Here is a 14448-nt window from a genome sequence, read left to right as displayed (position 1 = left end):
TGAGGCTGAAGAATCTAGCTTAGAATTACTAGCTGCAGCTGAGACTACTTTTCTCAAACACTACTATAGATCCCAGGATCACCTTATTGGTTGGAATGGACCTTAAGGATCATCCAGTTCCAAACCACCTGCCATGGACAAGGACACCTTCCACTACCCCAGATTGCTCAGAGCCCCATCCAACCTGGCCTTGAACACTGCCAGGGATGGGGCAGCCACAGCTTCTGTGACCAGCCTGTGCCAGTGCCTCCCCACCCTCACAGTAAAGAATTTCTCAAAATAAGAAATTATATTGCCCTCTGACATTTAAATCTCTGTTTAAATAAAACATTAGCTCCTAAATAGTATATTCTTCTCCTAACCGGTATCTTCCCAGCTGATATTACACACAAATCTGCTTGTCAAAACAACCTTAACTTTGCTTTGTCTGAAGAGTACTGGTGTACACCCCACAAAATTGCCCCTAAAAACCTTTGCTTTTACCTTACATTTTATAATTATCATCATCTGTAATTAATAGGTGCTATTAATGTAATTTCTTGTTAAATAGTCATCCCATTTGCAGGAGAATGTATGGTGTCTCTGAACAATTTTTACTTTATGTTTTTGTCTGAATATTAAATTAGTTTGGAAACTATGTTTTTTTTATACTGGTCCAATGTGTTTGGCAATATAACACAGATACTTTCTATATTTTCCTCCTTAAGATGTAAGATCTGGCTGAAATGGGTGTAATTATCAGTGTTTCCTTGCTCTTTTGCCAAGTCCAAATTATTCTTATTACAAAATAGAACTTGATTCATGCTTTTATAACAACAAATTTTGAGCTGAAATCAGAGAATAATTTTTTCCCAAAGAGTGAATTTTCTCAGAGGGGTCACTTTAATCTTACATCTGATGAATTTGTGTTTCAAAGAAGCCAGAAAAATGCATTTTCTTTCAATTTTATGATGAAATCACAGACTGAAAGGAGTTACCCAGGTGCTTTTGACAGACAACATTTAGGTACATGAATAACAAGTGGTCTGGCAGATTTGCACAACATGGGTATGGAAAACGTGTTGACAGAGCAATGCTTTTCATTTTTTTACTTGAACACTGCACTGCAACAGCTGCAGCTGCCAGCCAGGAAACTTTTGCAACCCGCTCTAAGTGTTCATGCATTATTTGTGTCTGTCATGTTCCATCAGAAATTTTATCTGATGTTGTTGATGCACCAAATGCTGTGTACCTAAGATGGGGTTTGTGACTTCAAGTGTCTCCTGCTCTTTTTATTAGTACATCTTAACGCACACAGAGCACCATGAGTCCTTTTTTTGTGATGAAATTGCTTGATTTTTCACTAAACTTGTCTTCCCACACAGCAATTTTTAAATGTTTCTTTCCTGTCATTAAGGTCACTGTTTTTCTGACTTAGATACTGTTTATAACACTTTTTTCAAGCATGTGCCTTCTTTCAGGCAAAAAAAAAAATTGACCTCTCTGTTTTGACAGCCCATCTAAGAACATGAAAATACTGAAAGGATATTCCTGCCAGTGAAAGAAAATCAGAACATAATCTTCTAAATGTTACAAAAGACTGAAAGTGCCTAAAAGGAAAGAAGCACCACTCCATGTCTTCTTCAAGAGTGCACTTCATTGGCATCAGTTAGAATTCTTTCAACCCACAGAGCTAACAGTGCTCAATAAATATTTGCCATTGTGCCTTGAGATCCAGAAGTAGCAGCACAGGACATCTGTTTTGGTGCTAAAAATTGAAGCTGTGCTTTTCACAGGATCATCAGTAGCTTCAGACATCCAGGACTGTTATCTCCTTGACAGTGGGATAAAGTGCTTTGGCTGACATTGGTCTGCAAGGTAGATGCCATGTAGATCTACAAATACTGTTAGTGAGGTAAAAAATTCCTATACCAGAAACACAGAGCGCTTCCATACAGTTTTTAGGAACAGAAGAAGTAAGGAATAACTGGGAGTTTTAATAGATGATACTGAGAAGACCTGCCAGAAGGGGAAAGGATGCTCTGAATTTGGATGTCACTAGAGAGTGACAGACTCTGTATCAAGTGGCAGACAGGCTGGAGTGGTGCAAATGTGACACACTAAGGCAAAGCTGCCTACTGGTGAGTTTCTCACTAGGAGACATGGTTATGCTGTGACAAAAAAAAAAAAAAAGTTGGGATGTCTTGTTTCTCTTTCCTCCTTATCCCTCATCTCCTTTCATCTCAAAGGGCTTTTTAGTTTTTCTTTTCTTCCTCCCCAAGGAAAAACATGCAGAAATGCTAAGGGTGTAATAAAGAAAAATTCTGAATATTGACAATTGTTCTAAAATATTTGCCTTCCAATCAGATCTTCAAATAAAAATTTAAAGAATAGAAGAAACACTATTCTTCCAGAAAGAGTGGTGAGAAATATGACATAAAACCAAAAAAATCTGCTGGAGCAGAATTTTGCTGTTGGAAAAATTGCAGATACTCCAGTCCATTGGATAACAAGTGCCATAAAGGAAAACAGACAGATTTATTCCTCACAATATGTTGTTATGATACCAAAGCAATGCCCAACTCATAGGAGACAGCAAACCTTCCATAGCTCCCTCCTAAAGACAGGAGAAACACCAGAGACAATAAAGCAGCATTTAGCCAGGACAGCACAAACACAGCACAGTGTAAAATGTCTTTAAAGAACACAGCAGTCCAAGCGAATTTCACAAAATTAAGATACTACCTGCAAATCCAAACTGGTTTAAAGGCAATACAAATGTCTGTAGTGAGTTGAAAGCTCTGAGGTCAAAGCCCTCAATGTATAGTTTCTACTGGACATATTTGAAGATTTATGATCTCTGTAATGAAGACAATGTTAAAAAGGATCTCTTAGGTCATCAAGTCAAGTCACACCTTATTTCTCATATCTCATCCCATGCTGTCTTTCCTTACTGTATCAATCTCTACCTGTGAATGTCAGAACAAAGATGCAAGAGCCCAATATATCTTTGATGAAGAGAAAAAGGCATGAGAGCTAATAGAATTGGTTCCTTTAAAACCTGAAGTTAAATATTTAACCTATGTGAAACTGAAAATGAGATACTTATGACCATTTCTATGAGTCTAATTATGTTCCTATTATGACCCTACTGACAGGTGAGAATCCTGGAAAAAGAAGACATTTGCACTGAATTTATTGATTGAACTTTAGTAAATAATTGCAAAACTCAGGATGCAAAAGACAGGAGAGATAAAAAATTAATCTCTCTTAGGTATATCAGTGTTGCATAGTTAAAATACATGAAAAGAAAGGAAAGTGTTTCCAAAGTCAGCTAATTTGATTCTGAACCCAGAAAAGGGACTGCTGAGTAAGAAGAAACTATTTTTACAGTCTTTTTTTCTCACTCTAGAACCATAAGTTACAGCTCTTGAGCAAAGGTCTGAAGTACATTAGCAATATTTTCTGCTTGGTGTCTTCCAAATGACAAAAAAAAAAAATCGAAACAATAGCTAACTGGTCTTATTTGATGTATTTATCACTGGAGAAATCTAATCCCCATTCTAAGAGCAAATGCATAATTCAACATATCTTACTTCAAAAATAATATATTCTGTATGAAGTTGTTTTTTGGGATTTTTAACCCCTCTTTTTCTCCAGTAGGTTTCCTTTTTCTGTAACTCTTATCTGTTCTTTGAGTAGATATTGCTGTCCTGAAAGAAGGTAAATGAAAGATTCATTATGGGTCATTTCTAGAGCCACAATTACTTTTTCTCTTTCCAGTTATACATGAAACTTTATTTTCTCAGTTTTCATGGGGAGTTCTTGGGAAGATATTTTGTTTGTTTGCCATCTTTATCATGCAGAATATGCTTAAAATTCATATTCTGATGGTGAGTTACAAGACTGTATCCTGTCACTGAAGCAATGAATTTCTGATAGTTAGATTTGTTGTGCATAATTATTAATGCAAAACTTTCTTATAGCCAATATATTAATTTTATCCAGGCATTTTGGCAAATGTTCTTGTAACATTTTGGGGAGTCACCAGATGGCACTAAAACCTTGCAAGGTGCCAAAAATCTTTGCATTTCTTGCCAAGAAATGCATTACTTTGCAGTAGTATTTTTTTTTTTTTCTCTATTTCTGCTACATCTATATTTCTGGGTAATATCTCTTTAAATTCCACTGAAAAACAGGCACTGGCACATGCTCATGGGATCAGTGAGGGCCCGGATAAACTTAAGTGTGTAGGTGCATCATCCATGCCATTATACCACCAAGAATATTATTATCATAATTTCAACCTTGGGATTTCATTCCTGTTCTGAAAATCTGCATCTGTCAAAGAAAATGTTACGGCTCCTGCTTACTACATGAATCAGATTGAACCTGTCACTAAGGGTCTAGTTCTTTCCTTGTTTAACATCATTTTCAAATCTCTCTTTCCTTCTCATGTCCACTGTGTGAGGGAAATATTGAGTAGTTATATGGTGTTATCATATTTAATGTAAATCTGTATCATGCTTTAGATACATAGTTCTCAATAACTGACCAAACTTTTTTATCTTCCATTTCTTGTATTCAACAGTGATAAAAATCCCATACTTAGAGATGAATAGAACAAAACCTGAAACATTTTATGTTCTATTTAGAGATCTTAGGATACTCAGAAGTCTTTAGAAAAACATTAAATTATATAACTTTTATATGTATTCTATGCTGTAATTTTTTTACTGTTTTGCAAACCCTTTCAGTGGCATATAATTTTAATTTTTTTCCTATTTGAATTCACGTTCTACCCTCCCTAATTAAGAAAACAGAATATTTATATAATTTTCTTGTTCTCTTAATTGTTGTAAGTTGTTGTCTTTTTATAACAAATGACTGTAATCTGTACAAATGCATTTTACAAGTATTGAAAGAATTTGTTCATTTTTCAGATGAAAATATTCCGGCTGAGGAACTATATAGTGTATATAATCTGGTAATGTCAGTTGGAGAACAAATCACAAAACCACAGAATGGTTTTAAGACTCAAAAGATCTTCTAGTTCCAACTGCCCTGACATGGGCACGGACACCTTCTACCAGATCAAGTACTCAGAGCCACATCCAGCCTGGTCTTGAGCACTTCCAGAGATGGGGCATCCACAACTTCTCTGGGCAGCCTGTGCCAGTGTCTCATCACCCTCACAGGGAAGAATTTCTTCCTAAAACCCAGTATAAACCTTCCTTCAGTTTAAATGCCTTTCATCATTGTACTATTACTACACGCCCTTGTGAAAAGTCCCTCTCCAGCTCTCTTGTCTTACAGCAAATACAGTATCATAAGTCATATTAAAATTTAGGAAAAAATCAAAAAGCCTAAAAATCTTTACTAAATTACAGACCAAACCAAGTTACCCTGATGTTTGGAAGGAATAATGTTCTATTCATCTATTCACTTTTTTAAAATGCAGACAATTAAAGATATGTAGATCTTTCATGAAATTTTGAAAAAATAAAAGGTGAGTTTCTTTATAAGCTAGACTGGCAGACTGGATCAACTTCTCTTGCATGCTCAAGTCTCCAAGAAAAGTAGCATTTATATTGATAAAATATTTGTTTTGCCTTCTCCCCTTCTGAGCATGGGAATATGCACAGTAGTTGTTGCTGAGTTTCCTGTTTTGAGAGCCTAAAGTAGGGGAAAAACAGTTTTTTGCTTTAATAATATTTTTTCGCTGAAACCTGCCTAAACTGAGTTTTGGTGTGAGGATTTGTCCAAAAGGCAAAAAACGTAGTCAATCACTGTTCTTTTGACTCTGTGTAAGTCAAAGTACTCAAAATATTCAAGGGGCACACTTGTAATAGTTGCCCAGGGATAGTTACAGTGGCCCTGAAACAAGTGACTGTAGCAGGTAATGCATGGCTACTTATAGAGAAATTTCATCCCATGATTCATGTCAGGATGGATTCTGCCCTGGAGCTCACAGCTGCACTTGCTCAGAAACTATCTCATAAAGCCAAAGTGTCCCAAAGCCATTCCCTGCTCCCCATTTTTATCTCAGGGTGAATGCAAGGCCACACTTTGATATCCATCCATCAAGTTCTGAGTTTCTGCATTACCTTATGAGCAAAGTAAGGAGGCAAGGTATTTTTCTCTGGAGAAAATCCACTGAGTGATAGATGAAGCTTCACAAATACACGCTCCAGAAAGCATCCAATCATTTAAAGAACTCCCATGACCAACCAGAGTAACCTTGAAATATTTTGGAAAATTTGATAAATCCCTCTCTTATCTTAAGCTTATTTCTTTTTACATGAAAAATCATTGCTAAAAACTTTGGTTAAAGTTGGCTAAATTATTTTCAGACCTTCCATCACGTACTTCAAAATTTCATTAGCCTGGATTTCTCTCAAATTGGCTTTGAAGGGCTGTCAACTCCAGAGAGTTTTTTGTAGTGCGGAAAAACATCCCCTAGGGGGAAGCCACTCTAGGGTCCCCTCTTTCATCTTCCCATTTCTGCTTTCTGTTTCAGGTGGAATTCCTGATTGCTGTTTTCTTCCTACAGATGCAACTCTAACAGTCTAAATATGGCAGCAGCAAAGCACTTCATAAGCATTAATTAATGTATCCTCATTACATACCTCAGAGGAGAGTGATGATAGAGTGGTGAAGGCGTCTTGGTATGGATCCAGAGGTGTGAGTTCATACCTCTCTCTGGATTCATTCCAAACATCACTCCCAGTCAGCTCAACTATAAATGAGTACTACAGCGCTGGGGCTGAGGAAATCAAAGGCATCTGGATGGATATTAGCCACATCACTCCCCTGTGGGAGGTTAGCAACAGAAACTGTTGTCCTTGCCCAGGCGTACGCAATTAACCATTGTGGTGGTTGGTTTCCACTATGTACAGAGGTGCTGCTATCCCCCCTCTGATGAGAACATCTGGGGCAGAGAGGGATGAAGACACAGATTTTCAAAGATGCTTGAAGCTCTAAATCTCTGTGAATTTGGATGACATTAGTCACGTGAACACACTGACTATTTCAGTCTAAGTGACTAGTCTGAGTTCTGCAGCAGAATAGAAAATTGACCTTGACTCATAAGTCCAGTCAGTTTGGATATTTGTTTTTCCCTTCTGCAAGTTTTTGATGGTTAAAATAATAATTACTCAAGAGATTCATCCCACTGTGTTAAAGAATATCTTAAAAATGTGTATGCATGGTCATACAACCAGGAGTAAAGTTTGTTTAGTCAAATTAAATGAAAGCTGATAAATACTACTTTACATTCACTGATTGTCATTATTCCTATTAAAAGATCCAAAATTGTTTTTAGCATGGAAAACAACCACTGCCTTGCAGGGCTTGTATGAAGCTGTTCATTCAAAAAACTTGCAAGGTGTTTATAAACAGTAATTAATTAAATCATTAAAAATTACAATGTGTCTTTATAAATGGGAAACAGGTACAGAACTCACTGTACCACTCAGAGCATCATTTAACTGATGTCAAAATGGAAATAAAAAGCAGTATCATTGATTTCTTGTCCTGTACCCTAATCAACAAATCCATTCCTTTCTAATAAAGAATTTGAACTGTTTTCATTTTAATGAACTAAATTGTTTAAATTACCCCATATGAATGAAGATCCAAAGGCAAAGTAGGTGCATGGCCTCCTTTCTTCTAAGCATTTCATTGCATTGTACAAACAAACCAATGAAAATATTGAAAATTAAATGCTCCATCATTAGCTAAAAAGGCAGAAGTGATAAATAACAGGTTCTTACAGCACCATTTAGAGACCACACTACACTAAATTATCCTCTTTTATCAGATTTTTTTTTTTTGACTCTGTTGGAGTCACTGGAACCAGTGAAGCAATAAATACATCAAAATATGGAGGTAAACAAAGCCATAAAACACCCAATGTAACAACTGAAACACCCACAAATACATAAATATTTATGAAGCAAGGGATACTTCTGAAACACCCAGCAAGTTTGATTGGATTGAACAGTCCAATCAAAGCATTGTGCACTCACATGATGGATGGAACAGGAACTGCATGACAAGGAAAAGAAACAGTGGATATGCAATCGATTTCAACTCACTGTATTTAAACTTTCCAAAGCATAAAAAAGATGATCTTCAGTGTAATTTGAATATAGCAGTGCCCATTTCCTGATACAGAGTATTCCAAAAGAAATCATCCCATTTTAATTTTGGCTCAGAAAAAGAGGGCCATCAACAGCAATCATTTGACTCTTACACGTTTGCTCATCTGTCCATCTGGATGGAGATCATCAATCCTGTCTCTCTACTAGATCCAAAAATATGGATCTAGAAACTCTTGTCCTTTTTTGTGTATAAAGGCAACAATTATATAATCAAATTCCTATGGGATTGCCATGAAAGCTGGAGAAAACAACAGATGTTTTCAACATTTCTGAGCACTTACAATTTTTCCCAATTGAAAGAATAGAAGGGTCATTAAATCAGACTATTTTTAGGATCTTGTGTGCATTAAACACACAAGATATTAATATTATACAACTTCTCTCTGGTGGGCAGCAATAGGACATGAAGAAGTGGAATAAAGATGCATCAGGGGAGATTCAGATTGAACATCAGTATAAAGTTCTTCACTGAGAGGCTGGTCACTCACTGGAACAGGCTCCCCAGTGACCTGGTCACAGCACCAAGACTGGCAAAGTTCAAGGAGAGCCTGAACAACATTATATGATTTAATTCTAGGTAAATCTAGGTAAAAAAAATCCTGAGAAGATCAAGGAATTAGGCTTAATGATCCTAATGGGCCTCATTCAGCTGGAGATATTCTATGATTCTATGACACCATTTCCTGGAAAGACTCCAGCAACTTGTGTTTAAAACACATTTTTCAGAAGGTTACGTAGACTTACTCAAAGATAATAAAGATTGAAGAATCCAGTAATTTCCTTTGTAGTTTTCTGTCATCCAAATAAAATTAGTCATTTCTTTCGAGCCCCTTCAGAAGCAGGAACAAAGCTGTTGAGAGCTAAGGAATTGAACATAGCAGATTAAAACAGTGAAAAAAATATATGACTCTTGTACTTCTGCACTTTTGACTTAGACTCCTAAAAATCTACTGCTTAGTGATAGAAATAATGTTCTTTTTTCAGAACTAAACTCTTTTTGCTAAGAATATGAACCTAGATATTTTGGTGCAGATCTGTAACTTCAGGGCTGAAGCAGTTTTACATGTAATAGGTAATACAATAAAACATGAAAAGCTATTCAGGCTACACAGATTGAGATTTACTGATCTTTCCTCAAAATCTCTGTGTCCTGGCATTATGTTTCAAGATTTCTAAATCCTGTATCTATATGTGCAACAGAGCTACTTCATAGGTATCTTGTTCCAGCCAAGAATCTCCAAGACTCATTATTAAAATTAACTGCAATCAATATGCATCAGGGCATTGTGCAAATATCTAATGCTTTCCTGCCAATGGGGAATATATTTAGAGTTACACGCGGAATTTTCTTTCAGAATTTGTTTACATTATAAGAATTTCAAATACAGTAAGAGGTTTTCTTGTGTAAGATGACAACTTTATTTTTATGAACGTTAAATCTATTCCTAGATAAAGCACACAACAGAAAACTGGCCTTCCTATTTTTTGCCTGAATGGACATATTACTTGAAATACATATAACAGCAGAATTTGTGGATTAGTTTTCTCTGGTATTCAAGCAGCTCTTTCAAATGACATCTAAATATAAATACAGGGGGAGGTTCTGCAACCCTTATTTTTGCCATGTAGCAAAAATTTGCAGAATTGATGTTGGCATTTTGTGTTTCTATGGTGTCCCAGTGACCTTATCTGACCATTAATTACAGTACAATTTGAGCCTCATTTCAATTAAATCAAGGAAAGGAACCTATTGTTATTATAGCTCTTCAGTAAGCAGATAATGAATGAAAGTTTGCAGATTCTGGTGCTTTTAATAGATTTTAGAATTTGAATGAAAATTATAAATCAAACTGAGTTATCATATTAAATTAACCATTGTACAGGCCTTATTGTCTCAGCAGGTTGGTTCTCAACCTTTATTCTCTTCACACACTCTGCAAGATGTCTCACCTTGGGTTATTTTGCTTTGAAGGGTTCTAGTTACTGTATCATCATGGGTTTAGATAAACACTATCTTTAGCCCTACAGATCACTGGAGGCAGCAGGAGGCCTTCCTGCTCCCCAGCCTGGCCGAATACAGTATTTTTAACATTTCAGGAAGAACTTCAAGGAGACTTTCAAAGGCAAACACACTAGTGTGGGGTAAATGAGAACACTAAGTGCATGTATCTGTTGTAAAAAACTATGCTTCCATGGTTGGATCCTGCCTGGCACTGAGTGACTGAAAATAAACTTTAGGATGTTCAGACAAGTCCTAGTGTGTCTCAGTACAGAAGCGAAGAAGCAAACTTTTGCTTCCCATGATAATTATCCCTGTAAGTATTGTCCAAGAAACCCACCATGTCTGTCAGCTTCTCTGAACTTCTCTAAACAAAGGACTGCAGAAGGTGGGATTCCAGACCTCCACATGTAAATTTAATGTTGGATAAATTTTATGGCCAAGTGTTGCCAGTTCCTTTCTAGAGTGTGTAATTATTCAGAAAAAAAAATAACTTGTCTCTGTAGCCCCAAGTGTGTAGATCAGCAGAGCTGCAGGTTTTGTTGACCTGACTTTGGCTGGCACATTGGCAGGCACTAAATTCCATGGCCAGGTCTGTGAACACAGGGCACAGGGAGCAGCCACCATCCCACACTTGCGCACTGCACAGCACCTTGGCCGGGGCCTGCAGGGAGAAGGGATCTGCACCCTAGGGACTGATCATGGCCTGTACTTCCCAAAAAGAGTATCAGTGGAGACAAACCTCTGGAAGGAATAGAATAGAATAGAATAGAATAGAATAGAATAGAATAGAATAGAATAGAATAGAATAGAATAGAATATCAAGGTCCTTCACTGGCCTATGAATATCTTCACTAAAAACGCTTGCCCACATCTTTCTGGAAGAGTATATACTTCATAAATTTTTTTTTGTCCTGGAGGAAACCACCAGAAAGTCTTCTTTCTTTTCAGATATAAAAATTACATCTGTCAATCCACTAAATCTGTCTGTCCTATCACAGCTCCTGTCTTACACATTTACAGCTCTGATCAGCTCCTCCGAAGAGCAGCCCTTCTGTGTGAAGCTCAGGATTTTTGGTTTGAGAGAGAAGGGCAATAAAAAAAGTCTTTTGTTACTACTGTTTTTTTCTTTTTTTGTTTTTTTTTTTAATTTAGCAGTGACAGGAATGACATTTAGCCAAATATCGAATGAAACACCTAGGAATAAAAATTGTTTGCAAGTGAAATTTTTGAAGGAGATTTCCACAGAGACTTGCCTATTTTTATAAGCAGTGACTCCTCTAAGTTGCATTGAGACTTGAGTGTCGTCTCAACCATGGAATTTAAAATGAAAGTGAAGCTTCATGGCTGTATATACTTTTTAAATGTCACCTTTTATTCATCATGCTTATTTTACATCTAAACTAGTACTAGGTCTTCTATATAAAAGGGGAAGAAAAATATCATTTATAAAAGGAATGTCTGGGGCTACAGGTTGACATTAGATGGAGAATGAGTAAATATTTTTTGCCAGAGCACGTACTTGATCTTACTAGAGTCTTAAGTAACAAAGTACTTCTATTCTGGGAACCCCTTAAACATCTTTTATCCAGGAAAAAGGTTAAATTATAGTGCATTGAAACTGCCTCTGAGGAGGTAAGATGAATGTACAGTTGCTTTAGGATTAATGTGGCTTTTAAAACAAGCTGCAGTCCAAGGAATTATTAGCACACGCTGAAGATTATATTAATAACTAAACAAGAGAGTAGTAACATACAGAGTACAAAAGCAAACAAAACCTTTGAAAAAAGAAAGGTTTTGTATTTTAATAAAAATTTCTTTGATGTTTTGAAGCAGTGATTTCCAGATTGTTGAAATTTTTCAAAATCTCAGCAGTTTATACAGTCATCCATATGCCAACAATATTGTAATGCAGTGACCTTCATACCAGCTGGGTTCTCTGCTGGGCTGTAGAAGACCTCAAACTGTGTGCTTTGGTCCAGGTTAAACTTAGGAGTAGCTGACTATTGACCTCAAAAGAAATTTAAAAATCCTTGCCTTGGATGACATCATAAAATACAGTAACTGCTACAAAATATGATGATTTTTTTTTTCTTAATAGGTATATTCAGTTGAACATTTGCAAGGGAGAACTGACAGGGTGGTCCATAACACATAAATATGAGATTTATGCAGAGTCAACAACCAGATGTGAGTGAGTCTTATCACCCTTTGCATTCAGAGAAACAAAACATGCAAAATGAAATGTCGCTGGGTGCCAGTTTTAGGACAGATAAAAAGCAACTTAGAGGTCCTCCGTGTACTATATTGGGAATCTACAACAGCATATGCAGTTGTACAGATATGGCTTCCAACCCAAGTATATCTGCAATGAATCTAAAGATTTTTTTCTAAACCCTCTACAATCAAACTAGAAAACAAGTCTGGCGTCTTGTTATTTTTATCTGACTGTGACACCTAAAGGTCTTTTACAGCATAGGAAGGAAGATAGTTCAGCCAGTATCCACCTCTATTGCCTATAATATTATAATTTCTTGAAACATCTTATTCACAATGTTCAAATTAGTCATTTCAGATAAAACTTGATACAGGGGGAAATCCTATGGAACTTCTAGTGTTCTACTAAAATATTGCATAGTAGAAAATATTTTCTGTTCTGATAGATAAGAATATTTTTCTGTATTTCCACTTACAAAATAAGTAATTTTTAAAATTTAAATTAAATAATTCATTCTTCCGTACAAGTTGGAATTCACTGGTCATATTTTTCAATTATAAACTGGTTTATACTGATCAATCTGTAAGAGTCAGCACTCCGAAGACAAGAAAAATCAAACCTAAGGCTAAACAGCCAAAATGTGCAATATTTCTATTGCTGCTGTAGATTTAGGTCCTAGTAAAAAGGTCGTTAGTTGGTTAAGGAGTAGAGAACAGAATGGGAGTGAGCAAATGCTTTTCTCCATGGTTCACAATCCCATCTGAGCAAAGCTGTTGTAGATGTACCGATTGATCTAGGACATCTCATTGTTACACTCCACACAACTGAAGGGCTATCCTTCTACCCACTGCTTTCATTTCCCCCTGTAGGAAGTTGGGTCAAGGCCAGAACAACTCAGAAGTGCTCCACAGCTGGTATCTCTGCCTGCTACTGGTGACATGATGGGATAGTACAGGGACAGATGGGTTATACCACCACTGCAGGGCTGGTCATGCCATGCCTGACCTGTCCTTGCTGCTGTGATGTGAGTCCTCACTCTGCTTTTGTACGGATCCAGACACTTCTGCTGGAGTACTGCCAAGCTGGTCTCAAGGTTGCACCTCAGTATGACCTTGTGTTCTCAGTATACACTCATGAGAGGAGTGTTTGGGGTGTAGCAAAGGCCCAGCAAACATTTTCAGAACGCATACATGAAAATGTCAATCAACTACAGTAGCATTAGCTCAAGAGAAAAATTAAGATTAATAATCATCTTTTGATTTTGGTGATAGAGAGTGAAAGAGATTTCACTTGTGGGACTGTAAATTCATGGTGAAATAGCTTCCAATTTCCTCAAAACCATATGGTGCTGACAGTTGTGTGAGATGAGATACTGAGGCAGACACTGTCTGATATAACACCTCCAATGGGCTTGGTGTGCAGAATATGACTGTATTATTTCTCAAATGAAGACTGCACCAAATTTTTCACACCCTCTGATAAGGCTGATCAACATTGTTAGCACATTTTTACGTCAGATCAGAATTCCCCAACCACAATCTCAGTACTGGGTCTTCAGCTGTTTGTCTGTACCTCATTTTACTCAGGTAAATTTGGTACCTGTTTCACATTGCTTCTGCTGTCTTTCTTATATATACAAGACATTGTGCTCAAAGTTGTGTACATCTTCTCCCTTAAGTGTGTGCTTCTGTGAATTTCCTTGTAACCATGGCCCAGTAGATGAGAATTGGGTCAGATGTTTATTTGATAAAGTCTTTTCTCTCCAAGGTATTTAATTCAATAATTTTATTGGCCCCTTCATGCTACACATTTATTAGAATTTTATTCCCCCCAAGAACACGGTCTGTTAGCTAAGCAGTAATTTGTTGCTGTAGTAGTATATCAGACAGGTATGTCTAAAGATTTCTGTTAAGAGTGCCTATTTTGTATGGCATGTCCATGCAGAGCCTCATTAACAAGAATCGAGCAGAAAACAAGGAGATTTTACTTGGCTATACATGAGCAAAGCAAGTGGAATAATAGAAAATAATTTCAACTGCTGGATTTCAACCCATCCTTTGTAGTTTAATGGGATGATTTAATAAAGA

The 14448-nt window shown here is 36.7% G+C and overlaps 1 long non-coding RNA gene across 1 annotated transcript; it reads right to left on the bottom strand.

Moving 5' to 3' along the window:
• Positions 1 to 3496: 3496 nt before the first annotated feature.
• On the bottom strand, positions 3497 to 10827 carry LOC137466726 (uncharacterized). Its single transcript, XR_010995270.1, has 2 exons — positions 10484 to 10827; positions 3497 to 3692 (listed from the first exon to the last, which is right to left on the bottom strand). It is a non-coding gene; the product is annotated as an uncharacterized lncRNA (long non-coding RNA).
• Positions 10828 to 14448: the final 3621 nt, after the last annotated feature.

The sequence above is a fragment of the Anomalospiza imberbis genome, chromosome 2 (genome assembly GCF_031753505.1).
Source record: "Anomalospiza imberbis isolate Cuckoo-Finch-1a 21T00152 chromosome 2, ASM3175350v1, whole genome shotgun sequence".
NCBI lineage: Eukaryota > Metazoa > Chordata > Aves > Passeriformes > Viduidae > Anomalospiza > Anomalospiza imberbis.
This window is presented reverse-complemented; position numbering and strand designations above follow the sequence as displayed.